Here is a 14,932-nt window from a genome sequence, read left to right as displayed (position 1 = left end):
TCTGACATTGAAAACTCTAATTCCATGCATATCCAGCATAGACAAATGTTTGACTTTTTGTCGCAAATATGGACTTCTGCCGTACGAACAAAGGAGGAACTGTGATGATTTTAGTGCTGCGAAGTCTGTAAAATTTCGTGAGTGGAGTGTGGACACCGAGATTCCGTTGCAGTTTCGCTGCAGACTTTGCGGAAAGCGAACCAGCATCAGGAAAAATACGTGATTCGAGTCCTCGAAATTATCGATTCAGACCACAGTAACTTTATGTCGCGCTGGATTCGAGATTACACGTTACAAGCCACAGCAAGAGAAACTGAGTTATCGGCAAATACCGTGTGTAACTATTTCGGGTTTTCCGAGATCTGTGTTACGTGGTAGTGACAAATGACAGTGTGCCAATTGGTGGACCGAATAAAATAGTAGAAGTAGACGAATCTCATATTGCTAGACGAAATAACCATAGAGGACGACCTTCTAAAAGTGAGGTAGATCATATTTGGGTTTTTTGCGGGATAGAAAGAGAGCCACCAAGTGTTTCGTTGTGAGGGTATTGTCCTGAGACAAGGTGATTTTAGTGCGTCTCATAAAACACTTCATATTGCCTGGAACAAAAGTCATCACAGACGGTTTTCAGTCGTACCAGATTCTGAAAGCTGAAGGGTTGGACCACGAATTCTTGAACCACTCTGTGGATTTTGTCTCTTCGATGACGCCAGTGTCCACACCCAGCATATAGAACGGCTGTGGAAGTCTGTCAAGTCTACCATAAAAACAGAATAACGTCCAGGACTGAGGGACGAACTGTACTTGTTCCAGTACCTACACTTCCACAACTTGCGTTTGCAGGGGAAAGTCGACGCATGCGACTCTGCCGATATTCCTGCGCGATATTGGCAGAGATTACTCCGGCTATGGGAAAAAAAGGAATTGCCCATGTAGCTTATACATCACACGAACTGTCACAAGTCCATAACACCGACGACGAGTATGGTAAGACGTCTCCTTTGAATTTACAAGTGCTTCTCTAATGCATTTCTTTTGTTGTTGCTGTAGTGACAACTTGAAACATACTCATAACGCGCGCGACGAGTCTTCCATAATCGATTTACTATCGCACGTTCGATATGTATCGTTTGGATCCCTCAAACTTCGATAGGCAATCATTCTTGGAAATTACCGAGAACTCAACAGGAATCTATGTGCACACAGTGCTTGAGAACAGTTTAATTTTGGTGACCGGCAAATAAACGGGTGGACTGCACGTCAGTGTTCATATTGAATAAGCCGTCAATTCTTGCTTCTGAAAAATTACGTTCTTAATAATAAAAGGGAGAGAAGGAAACGTAGAAGGTGAATATGGATTGGGGCTAAGAAATGAAAGAGGAAGCCGCCTGGTAGAATTTTGCACAGAGCATAACTTAATCATAGCTAACACTTGGTTTAAGAATCATGATAGAAGGTTGTATACATGGAAGAACCCTGGGGATACTAAAAGGTATCAGATAGATTATACAATGGTAAGACAGAGATTTAGGAACCAGGTTTTAAATTGTAAGACATTTCCAGGGGCAGATGTGAACTCTGGCCACAATCTATTGGTTATGACCTGTAGATTAAAACTGAAGAAACTGCAAAAAGGTGGGAATTTAAGGATATGGGACCTGGATAAACTGAAAGAACCAGAGGTTGTACAGAGTTACAGGGAGAGCATAAGGGAACAATTGACAGGAATGGGGGAAAGAACTACAGTAGAAGAAGAATGGGTAGCTTTGAGGGATGAAGTAGTGAAGGCAGCAGAGGATCAAGTAGGTAAAAAGACGAGGGCTAGTAGAAATCCTTGGGTAACAGAAGAAATATTGCATTTAATTGATGAAAGGAGAAAATATAAAAATGCAGTAACTGAAGCAGGCAAAAAGGAATACAAACGTCTCAAAAATGAGATCGACAGGAAGTGCAAAATGGCTAAGCAGGGATGGCTAGAGGACAAATGTAAGGATGAACAGGCTTATCTCACTAGGGGTAAGATAGATACTGCCTACAGGAAAATTAAAGAGACCTTTGGAGATAAGAGAACCACTTGTATGAACATCAGGAGCTCAGATGGAAACCCAGTTCTAAGCAAAGAAGGGAAAGCAGGAAAGTGGAAGGAGTATACAGAGGGTCTATACAAGGGCGATGCACTTGAGGACAATATTATGGAAATGGAAGAGGATGTAGATGAAGATGAAATGGGAGATACGATACTGCGTGAAGAGTTTGACAGAGCGCTGAAAGACCTGAGTCGAAACAAGGCCCCCGGAGTAGACAACATTCCATTGGAACTACTGACGGCCTTGGGAGAGTCAGTCCTGACAAAACTCTACCATCTGGTGAGCAAGACGTATGAAACAGGCGAATTACCCTCAGACTTCAAGAAGAATATAATAATTCCAATCCCAAAGAAATCAGGTGTTGACAGATGTGAGAATTGCCGAACAATCAGTTTAATAAGCCACAGCTGCAAAATACTAACACGAATTCTTTACAGACGAATGGAAAAACTAGTAGAAACCGACCTCGGGGAAGATCAGATTGGATTCCGTAGAAATACTGGAACACGTGAGGCAATACTGACCTTATGACTTACCTTAGAAGAAAGATTAAGGAAAGGCAAACCTACGTTTCTAGCATTTGTAGACTTAGAGAAAGCTTTTCACAATGTTGACTGGAATACTCTTTTCAAATTCTAAAGGTGGCAGGGGTAAAATACAGGGAGCGAAAGGCTATTTACAATTTGTACAGAAACCAGATGGCAGTTATAAGACTCGAGGGACATGAAAGGGAAGCAGTGGTTGGGAAGGGAGTAAGACAGGGTTGTAGCCTCTCCCCGATGTTATTCAATCTGTATATTGAGCAAGCAGTAAAGGAAACAAAAGAAAAATTCGGAATAGGTATTAAAATCCAGGGAGAAGAAATAAAAACCTTGAGGTTCGACGATGACATTGTAATTCTGTCAGAGACAGCAAAGGACTTGGAAGAGCAGTTGAACGGAATGGATGGTGTCTTGAAGGGAGGATATATGATGAACATCAACAAAAGCAAAACGAGGATAATGGAATGTAGTCGAATTAAGTCGGGTGATGTTGAGGGTATTAGATTAGGAAATGAGACACTTAAAGTAGTAAAGGAGTTTTGCTATTTGGGGAGCAAAATAACTGATGATGGTCGAAGCAGAGAGGATATAAAATGTAGACTGGCAATGGCAAGGAAAGAGTTTCTGAAGAAGAGAAATTTGTTAACATCGAATATAGATTTAAGTGTCAGCAAGTCATTTCTGAAAGTATTTGTATGGAGTGTAGCCATGTTTGGAAGTGAAACATGGACGGTAAATAGCTTGGACAAGAAGAGAATAGAAGCTTTCGAAATGTGGTGCTACAGAAGAATGCTGAAGATTAGATGGGTAGATCACATAACTAATGAGGAGGTACTGAGTAGGATTGGGGAGAAGAGGAGTTTGTGGCACAACTTGACCAGAAGAAGGGATCGGTTGGTAGGACATGTTCTGAGGCATCAAGGGATCACCAATTTAGTATTGGAGGGCAGCGTGGAGGGTAAAAATCGTAGGGGGAGACCAAGAGATGAATACACTAAGCAGATTCAGAAGGATGTAGGTTGCAGTAGGTACTGGGAGATGAAGAAGCTTGCACAGGATAGAGTAGCATGGAGAGCTGCATCAAACCAGTCTCAGGACTGAAGACCACAACAACAACAACAGCAACAATATTAAGTTAACCGACCAACCCCGTTTAGTTTACAGAAAGTTTATTGCGGTGTATTTTGAAGGACCAGCGATCAACGGCTAACGGGTCATCGGTACCAGATCCTACACCAGCCTCTCAGATAGGAAGCTGCAGCACGCACATCTCTGTAATCACACTGTCGACTGCCAACCGACATTCCATTGCTGAAGGCATAAATCACTAAACTACATAACAACCATTCAGGTCCGTGTTCAATTTACCTTTCAAAAATGATTCAAATGGCTCTGAGTACTATGGGACTTAACAGCTATGGTCATCAGTCCCCTAGAACTTAGAACTACTTAAACCTAACTAACCTAAGGACATCACATAACACCCAGCCGTCACGAGGCAGAGAAAATCCCTGACCCCGCCGGGAATCGAACCCGGGAACCCGGGCGTGGGAAGCGCGAACGCTACCGCACGACCACGAGATGCGGGCCAATTTACTTTTCATTTCTCCTCCAGTAACACCTTACATTAAAACTGCATTTGCGCTGATAACGGGTATTTCAGAGGCAAAACTTGTCGTAGTTGTCACATGAGAAAGTTTATTCACGTAACGGTTATGCTGAGGACACTGGTTCTCTGTTACTTTGTCAATTCGTGGTAATGCCAAAACCATAATTTAACTAAGGATATTTTGAAAACACTGGGGATAAAGATAGTGCCCTTGAAGAAATATAGGCATTTATAATCACTTAGCAACGACTTGAAGTCGAAACTATCCACAGCTACTTCATTTCAAGCCAGTTCACCACTCATTCCTCACTGATGACATTAACTTTATTCCATTCAGGGATTGTTTACTTGTTTGTTGATTGCACTGCTTAATGAATAAAGTTTCTCACCAAGGACGTTCTGAATACTAACAGATCAAAGTTGCTACCAGATTATCCAGCACACGTCAGTTTATCGGCTTAGTGAAGGATATTTTCGTAGAACAAAGTATCCATATGTCCACCTTCATTAGCAAACAGTAATCCGAAGTTAATTATTGCGACAGTAGCACCTACACTAATAATATTTGTGCATTTTTCGTCTGTTTACGTGCGTCACTTATGTGTATTTAATTTGCCTGTGAAAGAAGTGTACTTGTGAGCCGTATCAGCGGACTCAAACTACTTACTTAGCGATTTATACTATCTACTACAAAATATCAGACACACATTAGTTCACAGTAGAAACACTCTGATTACGGTTGGATTAAATGGATAGGTGGTACATGGTGCTTTAATCGCCACGTTTTAGGATGTGTTTTGGTGAACGTTTCGCCACAGAAACTCCGTGAGTTACGTGCAGTAAAATGCATTCAGATATTATAAGCGAATTGTCTATGTGGAGGAAGGCATGAGCTGCATTTTTACTTGTACGCTACTGTGGAAATCATTATAGAACACGTAGATGAATGACAGCCCCTTCAGCTTTTCATAAAACACACTTAACCGAACAGCCGTGGTAAATCGGATTCAGTCGAAGTAATGTAGAAGTTAGGACACAGGGTATATTAAAACATACACACACAACAGACTCACAACATCGACAATAGCCACACGCAACACAACACAGAGCACTCATTTGGAAAAGTAGACCAAAATGCCAAAGTAGTTCACCGATTAAACAAAGGTCATGAAATGAATTTGTTGGAAGAACTGCAGACATAATCACATCACAAAAAATGTAAAGGCAAAATACCAAATGAAAAACATGAAAGTGGACCAGTGAATTTCCACAGATACTTCCATAATCAGCTGAAATAAAAATACCGATAAATAGAAGTAAGTACCTTTAAATATGTGACGTATACCGCTAACTCTGCTGACTGTATGTAAGAACAGTCTACCTTTGTAACTGTTTTCTTTTTCTACGTCTGTTACTGTTATTATGTGCTATGGATAGAAAATTGTGTGTGAGTTTCTGAACAAGTGGACGGCAAAAAAAAAAAAAAAAAAAAAAAAAAAAAAAAAAAAAAAAACCGTAAGTAGACGTACTTTCCCGATTCTCCATAAAAATCGATCATTAATCAAAAAGTGAGCGCGTTTTTTCAGTAAAGGCAACATGAACATTGCAGTACTTTGCACATCGAAAATTTCACGAATAAACAGCATCGAACACGAAAAAAGCTCTTGATAATGGGAACATTTCCCAAACACGCCGTGCAAAATATTCTTAAAAATTAAGTCATAGCTGCTACCATAATGAGTTACTTTGTATACAAATCCATTGTTTTCTTGTTCGCAGGCTTTCACCAGGCATCTGAAATGGATAAAATAAAAAGTTATTTAGTCTGATTTAATCCTATATTACGGATTGTCATTGTTTTTTTGGGGTAACGTGAACAGTAATTTCTTACTTATATTAAATTGTGTAATGAATACTGTAACAGTGTGCTGTAGCTTCGCGCGCTTTTGTATTTACGCGACAAATCAACAGTGCCAGTTACGCATTAGTTCTTTAAAGGCGAAATGCAGCTAGTAAATTTGACAGCTGATAGCAAATTTCAGCTTTACGTTCACCTGAAACTAGAAAGCAGGTTATCATTAGGATAGTTATTGTTATTGGAAGCGGTCGCATGGGATTGTTTGTATTTCCCGACTGCCCCCTCCCCCTACTTACCACCGCGTCACATTCCCGTCTGTGGACCCTGCCTCCCTTGGCGCAGCTCGGCTAAGAGTTCCGCACCACTGCGCATGCGTACGGAGTCTGGACTGCCCCCCAAGTGGGCCATCTGCCCCCACCACCGCGCTTTCGGTCGCCTACTCAACGCGCGGCGCCAAATCGAATCAGTCGCTCGGCAATTGCCGCGCAGTTTAGGTGGTATTCGTGCTGCCTTCCCTCTCCACTGGCTGCGCACGCGGCTGCGGCGTCTGCCATAAAGCGGGACACCAAGCGTTCTCGAACGCTCCACTGAAATGACCGCTTTTTTCCTTAGTTACTATTTCCGTTTTTGATTCATTTCAGCTGAGGCAATTTCTGTGGGTAAGCGATACTTCAATACTATTGCAAATTTCAGTAGTGGCTTTTAGCTAAAACAGCAGAATGTTAGCATTGCGATTCATGTCGGTGGCCAATATTTTTGGATTGTTTTGAGCGGTTTTGAATTAATGATGTTTCAGGGAGTCTTTTACATGATTAAGTGTTGACTTGTTCAATAATATTTTCCGTAAAACATTCAGTCATTAAATAACGTAATACCATCGTAATAGCTCTTAGCAATTATTTTATATACACTGAGCTGGAAAATAGCACGTTAGTCAAAAACAATTGGAAAGTATGACCACTTATCTACAATTGAATGCTTCTATAGTGACTGCTCCTTACATTCGTTACATATATCTCTGATAGAGGCATAGTCTACATTTTTTGATGACGTGGAAGACACCTCGAACAAAATTTTTCTTGCCATATAATGTTTAGTGGAAAGTGTGTCACATGCAGCTATTCTCTGGTGTATTTTACATTTTCGAATGAAAATAGCAGCTGGCTTAGCATTAATGAATCCTTGTTTCTTGACTATACATGGAGTACATTTTTTTTTTAGCAAAATAGTGTTCCTCAAATTACTTTGTCTAAGTTCTGTCCAATATCAACTGAAATTTCAACTCAGGATGTTAGCTACATGTATCAACGACATTTATTCATGCGTTTATTTCCCGTGACAAATAACTTGATTGCGTGGGTCGGTTATATTTAATCCTTATCAGTTTAAAACTGCAGTATGCAGAATTCATGAGTAATAAGTAATAATAATAATAATAATACTAATAATAATAATAATAATAACAATAATATAGTAATAACAAATGCAGTATGAACATATAGTATTTCAGCAATTTGTCTAATTAGGACAGTGTTAAGAGAGGTCTTTTAAACTAAACGTTTAATACTGCAGCTACCTTACTGTCCTTTGATATTATTCCACCGCTCCACGTTGACTGTGCGCTCGTCGCGACACTGACTAATCAATCCCAGATTTTGATTTCAGCTGAAATTATTTATTTTCTATCACCTACTAACACAAAATTTCGCCCCACAAATAGTAAATTTCACACCAACTTCGCGAAAAATAAAAAAAAACATTCCTTTCCGACTGTCCTTTCCATGTAAGCGTCTTCTCTCACCTTCGTTTAGATCATTTACACCACCACTTACTGGAACAGTGCTTAAGCGCTGAAGGAGCGGGAAGTCAAGGAATATTCTCCAAACCTATCGAATAGCTACAGAGCTTTTACAGAACCACCCAGGAACATAGTATAGCAATATTTACAGGCTAGGCTTCATACTGTCATTTGCGATGGTTCAATGTTCTCTGCGTTCGTCTGTGACATGTGTCATGGCATCTTGCAGTTATGTATAGCAGTAGCACAGAAGGAATCAAAAGTGGAGAAGAGGTTGTCTTGGCAGGGGAAGGGAAGGTAATAATAGCTCAAGATTTACAGATGTGACGCAGGAAAGGAAACAAAAATGGATAGAGAAGAAGAAGAAAGCAAAGCGTGGGTAGTATAGAAATGCCGTAGGTGCATTGATTTACTGGAGATGGTTACTGGGATATGCCGAGAGTGAGGCTACGCAGATAAAAACACCTGAAACTAAACCTCTTAAGGCAGTGATGCAGGTCACTGGATAGTATGTTACAAAGCCGTGCGAGTGAAATTGAGATGGGGAAAGGTCGAGCGAAGATACGAGACGTGTCCGATTTTATATATCAGTTATGGATTAATGATAGGCATCCGATAAACCTTGAGAGATGCTGTGGATACCAGTGACGACGAAACGTATGAAGAAACCAGAACTTGAGGCGTCACGTCACCTCCCTCGTCACACCCAGCCTGTGTGAGGACAGATAGCACTGACGTGATCTGACGTAAAGTAAAAAGCGGATTTTCCTTGCAGAATTCATAAGGCGGTGCTACAGTGGAATTTCGTTTCTTGGCCCCTTTAGAGGCTCTTACGCACTCGCAAGTCAAGCGATTATTGTCATTCTGTGCAGCTCGCAGCGATATGCACAGCCTTCTGGTGCAGTGGCGGCGTGTCTGATCTGTGAGTTAACTGCATCAGCGAGGCGACACCTCCATTAGAGGGTATTGTTCCTGCGCTTGGGAAGGCACCCGCTCCAGTCTCCTTGTAGCTCTGCCGCGGGAGCGTGTACACCGTACAGGCCTACGTGGAAAACACAACTCTTAAAGAAGAATGTTCTGTGCACCCCGCTACTAAGAATTTGAAAGATGATGTGAATGGTTGGCGCAGAACTGTTATAAACTGACTGGACATTTTGAGGCACATACCTGGTAGCAACTTAAAACGTTTTTGAAATAGTTTGATGTGATCCGGATGCAGCAGAAGCTATGAAATTACATTTAACATTGCAGGTCAACAGACTACAGTTACGGGGAGGTCTTCATGTCATACAAAGTCTGGCGAAAGGAGGATGTGTTTCGTTCAAGACTAATGATGTTCATTAATCACAGAGTTTGTTGCTAATAACGAGTTTGATTTACGAAGTGCGAGCCATGTTTTTTCTAAATAGTTCCTAGGTATTTCTGGGCTACGTCACAGGAATTTTCCTCACTGCTAGCAACAAGAAATCCACACAACAACTTTCCTTTCTGTTTCACATTCGCTGTAAAATATTTAAAGGTTAAGACCGTAGGCCCACAGGGGGCTGCGTTCCTTTGTCGACAACTAAAATTTCTTGGTACAGAATGGTCAGCTAGTTTCACCATTAGAGAGCAATTTCAAGTGATAACATTCTTGCTATCATGAGGATACTGACCGTCACACGATGTACAATTAAACTTTGGTTATTAACAAAAGTTTTGAGCCCCTGTGGAGCCGTGGCTTTGACCGTTGTAATCATCACATCCTTCCCCTCTCGAAAATTGGCAGCTTTTATAAAAATTCTGTGTTTATGGCTCTAATGATGTGCTGCATGTTGTTCTGACACATCCTACAGCTGAGAATCTGTAACAGGCTTTTCTTCGACCCAACAATGTGAACCTCTGACAAGTGGCTGTGTGCTGGAATTAGGTGCTAATGTACAAATGAATGAGTAGGGAAAGAAAGCAAATTGCGAAACCCTGTTGAGGGTAAACAACGTACCACTCATTTCAACCAGACCAAACGTATCCTATGCAAATATTTCGTAATTGAAACAGGGATGTTCGGAATTTTGATCTGAGATTTTGGCGCATTTAGTGAACAGTAGATGCGTTCCATAACACCTTACCCTCTTCCCTCTGACCAAATAAGGCAATATATCGGACACCACATCATGTAAATTTTGAATAATCCGCAAAGTGTATGAGACACACTGATGTAAGGGTGGCAGAATACAAAACGTGTTAGTGCAGTTCATGAAACTGATCAGTGACTCAGTAACCTGAACTACAGCAATCGCTGTTACACTTGAGCGAATACGCGTGCATCTCATCTGCATCTTCATACTTAACTCCGCAAAACATGTGGTGCATGGTGGAGGGTACCGCATACACTACTAGTCATTCCCTTCCCTGTTCAATTTGTGAATGGAGATATGGGAAGCGTAATCCCACGTAAGAGCCCTCATTTGTCTTATTAAACTGTTCCAAATGCGGATTCTCTAAACTTCGTCAATAGCGTTTCGCAAAAGGAACGTCTTTTTCCCTCCAGGAATGCCACGACAGCTCTAGGAGAATTTCGGTAATGATCGTGTATGGAACGAAAATAACGATAGCAAATCTAGCCATACGCGTCTCAATTGCTTCAACGTATTGCTTTAAGCTGATCTTGTTCGCATTCCAAACAGTTGAGCAGCACTGAAGAAGGTATCACTTAGGTGTACTGTATGAAGGCTCCTGTGTTTTGTATGTTGCCTTCTACGTAGCTGAATTACGTTTTCCTGTAATGCTCGCAATAAACTGAAGTCGACCATTCGCCTACCATACAACCGACTCAATTCGAATGTCACTCCCCAAACTACCGTATATATTGCTTCTGGTTAACATTAACTTCAGCTTAGAGCTATTATCATTTACATGATTGTGTAAGATTAATACGATGTTGTTCGCCCCCGGTAGTTGAATGGTCAGCGTGACGGACTGTCAATCCTCTGGGCCCGGGTTCGATTCCAGGCTGGGTCGGGGAATTTTCTCCGCCCAGGCGCTGGATGTTGTGCTGTCCTCATCATCATCCTATCATCCTCATCGACATCAGGTCGCCGAAGTGGCGTCAAATTGGAAGACCGGCACCCGGCAGAACGGCCTGCCCGACGGGGAGCCCCAACCATACGATTACATAAATAAATACTTCTGTTATCAATTGTAGACTAAATGTCCATAAACTCAGATCAAACATAAGAGGATCCACCCATTAGTTCGGTTCAGCACTTCTTCATAGTTGTGAAACTGACCCCTCCAAATGCAGCTGCTGTTTTGGGAGAAACGTCCAGCCGTACGGAAAAGCTCCTGTGACGCTCTGGACTCTTCTAGCGATCTTACGCAACACGCAGCTGTAGTAAGAAGAGTGAGCCTTTTTCACAAGGTTATCGCGCTCCCGGGAAGGATATTTTAAAAGACAGACTGTATCGAACTGGAGTGTGTGTCTTATTTCTGAATAAAGTTATCAGCTACATCACGGTTTCACAGACGAGAACGAGTAGAAACACATGTAGTAGGAAAGCAGCAACTAGATTTGTCTGTGTTACGGTAGAAAAAAATATGCCGCTGGAATCCAGTAAGGGCCAAGAACTGTGATATTTCATTAATGTCATAAGGCGCCAATAACAACAATTGAATCTGATTCACAGGTAGAGAAAACTCATTTGGTAAGAGAATTAATTTCTGCAGTGAAATCCTGATGATACATTTATATTCTTTTACTTTTAGGTAGACATTGTTTGTACACCCTGAATTGAATAAATTTTAGTACGCAAGCAATGGAATGTACCAAATTTCCAATAAACGTGTGGCTCTAAAGACTGATAGTCATCTTTTTCCTGAAGTAAACAATACACTCACTGCATAACAAAGTGTGACAAGATGCTCATTCATTTCGTTTGACATATGGCTATTATGTAGCACAGTACGGCCAGGATATGCGAAGCCTATACTCCAAGGCGCACTTAGTAAAAAGTCGGGTAAGAATGTGTTTCCTGTTGGGTAAAGTATCAGAATGAGTAAAGTAAAACGAGGCTAACGGAGTACAGATGATTTAGGTCATCTGATGTACAGAATTAGATTTGAAAACTGGGCACAAATAGTCGCTTTTTGAATAGCTGACTCCTATGTAGATAAATGACTGTAGTCAAAACAGAGGAATATAAAACGCAGAAATGCATTGTCAAAAAAAGCATTTATGAAAATGAAACATTTAAGGGTTAGGAGTTCTGTTCTAAGGTATTTGTCTGGAGAGCAGCCTTACACGGAAGTGAATCAGCTTAAACGTGATGCTGCAGAAGAGTGTTGAAAATTGGATTCATGAATTTAAATGTACTGTAAAACTACTGATTCGATATTGGGGAACGAGGTAGCGTTTGGTACAACTTTACTAGTTTAATTTGATAACTGAAGGAACTGTTCGTATGTGTGTGTGGGGGAGGGGGGGGGGGTGAGGGGCTAAAATTGTAGAGGGAGACTTAAGGCTTGAATGAAGTAGGCTGATTCAGGTGGATGTAAGTTCCGATGGTTATTCAGAGATGGAAAGACTTGTACGGGATGCACTGGCCTGGATAGCTGCTTCAGACCAGTCTTTGGACTGAAGACCACAACGAGAACAACATTGGTCATGAAGAATATGGCAACAGACTTGACTACCCTTGCCAAATACTGGTAAGCTTACAGCTTCTTTTCAACAATTACAAAATCGGTGTTCTTGTTAACTCCAGTAGCTTCCCACATTATGATTGCATGATTTGGAGAGATGCGAGACTGTCGAATGTTTGCTTCTCGTGATTTTTCACCATATCTTTCACGAATACATTGGCTAACAGAGGCGAGACAGCTCATATCACCACAATGTGCCACACACTGTCCCTGCTCACTCTGGATCTATACCGCGCGAGTCCCTGTTGTCTGTGGTGTGGTGTCAGCTTTAAATAACGCATGCCAACTCGAGATTGAATCCGGCGTCGAATAATCTGTTGTGGACGGTTCGCAGTGCCTGTTCCGCATTCAGCTCGTATCAAACGTCTATACTCTTGAGACAACTGGAAAATTCTACTGTCTTCTCGGGGTGCAGTCCTTATGGAAGCATCCGTGACTACCGCCATTTGCACACTGCAGTTAAGACGCCACCTGATCGCTATTAGCTGTGCAGTGATACTAGTACAGCGAACTATCTGTACTTTCCATGGGTAGATGCGTGCACCTCTCTCGTGTAAATGATTCAGCTTTTCTGAAAGTCCTGAGACTGAAAATAGGCAGCATGTGCACATCTCCCGAGCATGCTGTGTTGCGACCACCACCTGAAAAGTTCTAGTAACGTTAGACACACCACATAGCCATTAAGTACTCACGCCACACATAACGTATAGGAATGTCTCTAGTCTGAACCGAAAATAAATTAGAATAAGGATCAAATTTTAGTCTATAATTCTACAGCCATGGGCATACTGGAGCAACAAATAATTTTTCCAGGTGCTTCTCCACAGCTGTAAAACGTTCACTGAAAGACATGTTTGTACGCACCATCAGCTGCTGTATAAGCTGCATTGTAATTTGTTAGCACTTTTAATCTGTGCCCATCATCTCCTAGCATTGGGCAAAAGCATTTCGCTTTCAGCTGTAATAAAAATAGTTGCCTTAATAATGACTTGAAAAATGAAACTTCATTATTTAAAGTATAAGCCACTAAAACACTTTTGATAACTGGACTCATCTCATCTTTACTAGTCGGCCGTGGTGGCCGACCGGTTCTAGGCACTTCAGTCCGGAACCGTGCTGCTGGGGCATGTTTTACACTCACACATTGTGACGTGTATCTTGCGAAACTCACTTCTCTCTGTTCGTCCTTGCGATCCAGAGCGTCCACACAAAACGGCGTCCATTTCGATGCTCTATCCCTTGACTTTCGGAACTCATTTCATAAAGTTCTGCACTGTTATTTACCAAAACAATAGGTGGTTATCGAGTATAGGATTTGATTTGTGACTGATTTTAGGAAATGCTTGGAAATTGCATTTCACAGTTCGTTTATATGGGGGAGGAAAGCGACAGACGTAATTTGACAGGTATCCCAAGCGGGTGTCATAGGGCCGATACTATTCACGAAATATGTAAACAAGGACACCGGAAGCTTCGTGAAGCTATTAGCAAATGTTTATGTTGTCTATCGAAAGATTGCAACCCCAGAAGACAGTACCTAAATGCAGGAAAACCAGCAGAGAATCGAAAGTTATTGCATGGACTGGCAGGTGTCCTGAATGTGATGGTGGTTGGTCTGTGGGGTGCTGCACAGCGCGGTCATCAGTGCCCGTACAAAGTCCCACTCTTTACACAGTCCAATCTGGCCCCTTTCACGAGTGATGAGGAAATGATAAGGAAAACACAAACACCCAGGCCCCGGGCAGAGAAAATCCTAAACCCGGCCGGGAACCGATCCCGCGACCTCGTGATCCAGAGGCAGCAATGGTAGCCATGTTTTTTCATTTTGTTCGTTATTGTTCGCTGTATTTGATCGTAGTGGACGTCACATGACATCTGTTGAAGTTCGTCGTTGGTCCCTTATCTCAGTTTTTCTATTACAGAGCCCAGCCAGCTCTCTGACCGAACACGCTGAGCTACCGTTCCGGTATCCACTAGACCATGAGCTGCTGCCCTGAATGTGAATAAGTGTTACCTGTAGCAAACACACGTACGCAAACATCCATTGCTGTTAGACTGCGCTACTGACGATGAATCACTGTAAACTGGAACTACCGTAAAATATCCACGAGTTACAGGAAAAAGCAGGTATCAGGGTGAGGTTCGTTGGAAGACTCTTCTAGAACATTTCGTCCAAGAAATAAATATATTACCAAACACTACTTCTACTGATTGTTGCCTATCAATCTGGCAACTTTGAGTTTGGATTGATGGATGAGCTGCAGATGATCGGACGAAAAGTGGCGTGTTTCGTCATTGGAGAGACGACGCAACGGACATGCTCAACATGAAGAATTTACTGTAGAAATTCCTCCC

The 14,932-nt window shown here is 41.8% G+C and overlaps 1 protein-coding gene across 1 annotated transcript in view; it reads left to right on the top strand.

Moving 5' to 3' along the window:
• Nucleotides 1-6,584: 6,584 nt before the first annotated feature.
• LOC126235635 (PDF receptor-like) overlaps nt 6,585-14,932 on the top strand; it is a 483,384-nt gene continuing 475,036 nt past the window's right edge. The window contains exon 1 of the mRNA XM_049944349.1: nt 6,585-6,758. The gene's annotated coding sequence lies outside the window, so the exon portion shown is untranslated. The remainder of the gene's footprint in view (nt 6,759-14,932) is intronic.

This window comes from Schistocerca nitens, chromosome 2, assembly GCF_023898315.1.
Source record: "Schistocerca nitens isolate TAMUIC-IGC-003100 chromosome 2, iqSchNite1.1, whole genome shotgun sequence".
Classification (NCBI taxonomy): Eukaryota; Metazoa; Arthropoda; class Insecta; order Orthoptera; family Acrididae; genus Schistocerca; species Schistocerca nitens.
Note: the sequence above shows the minus strand (reverse complement) of the source record. Positions and strands in the feature narration are given on the sequence as shown.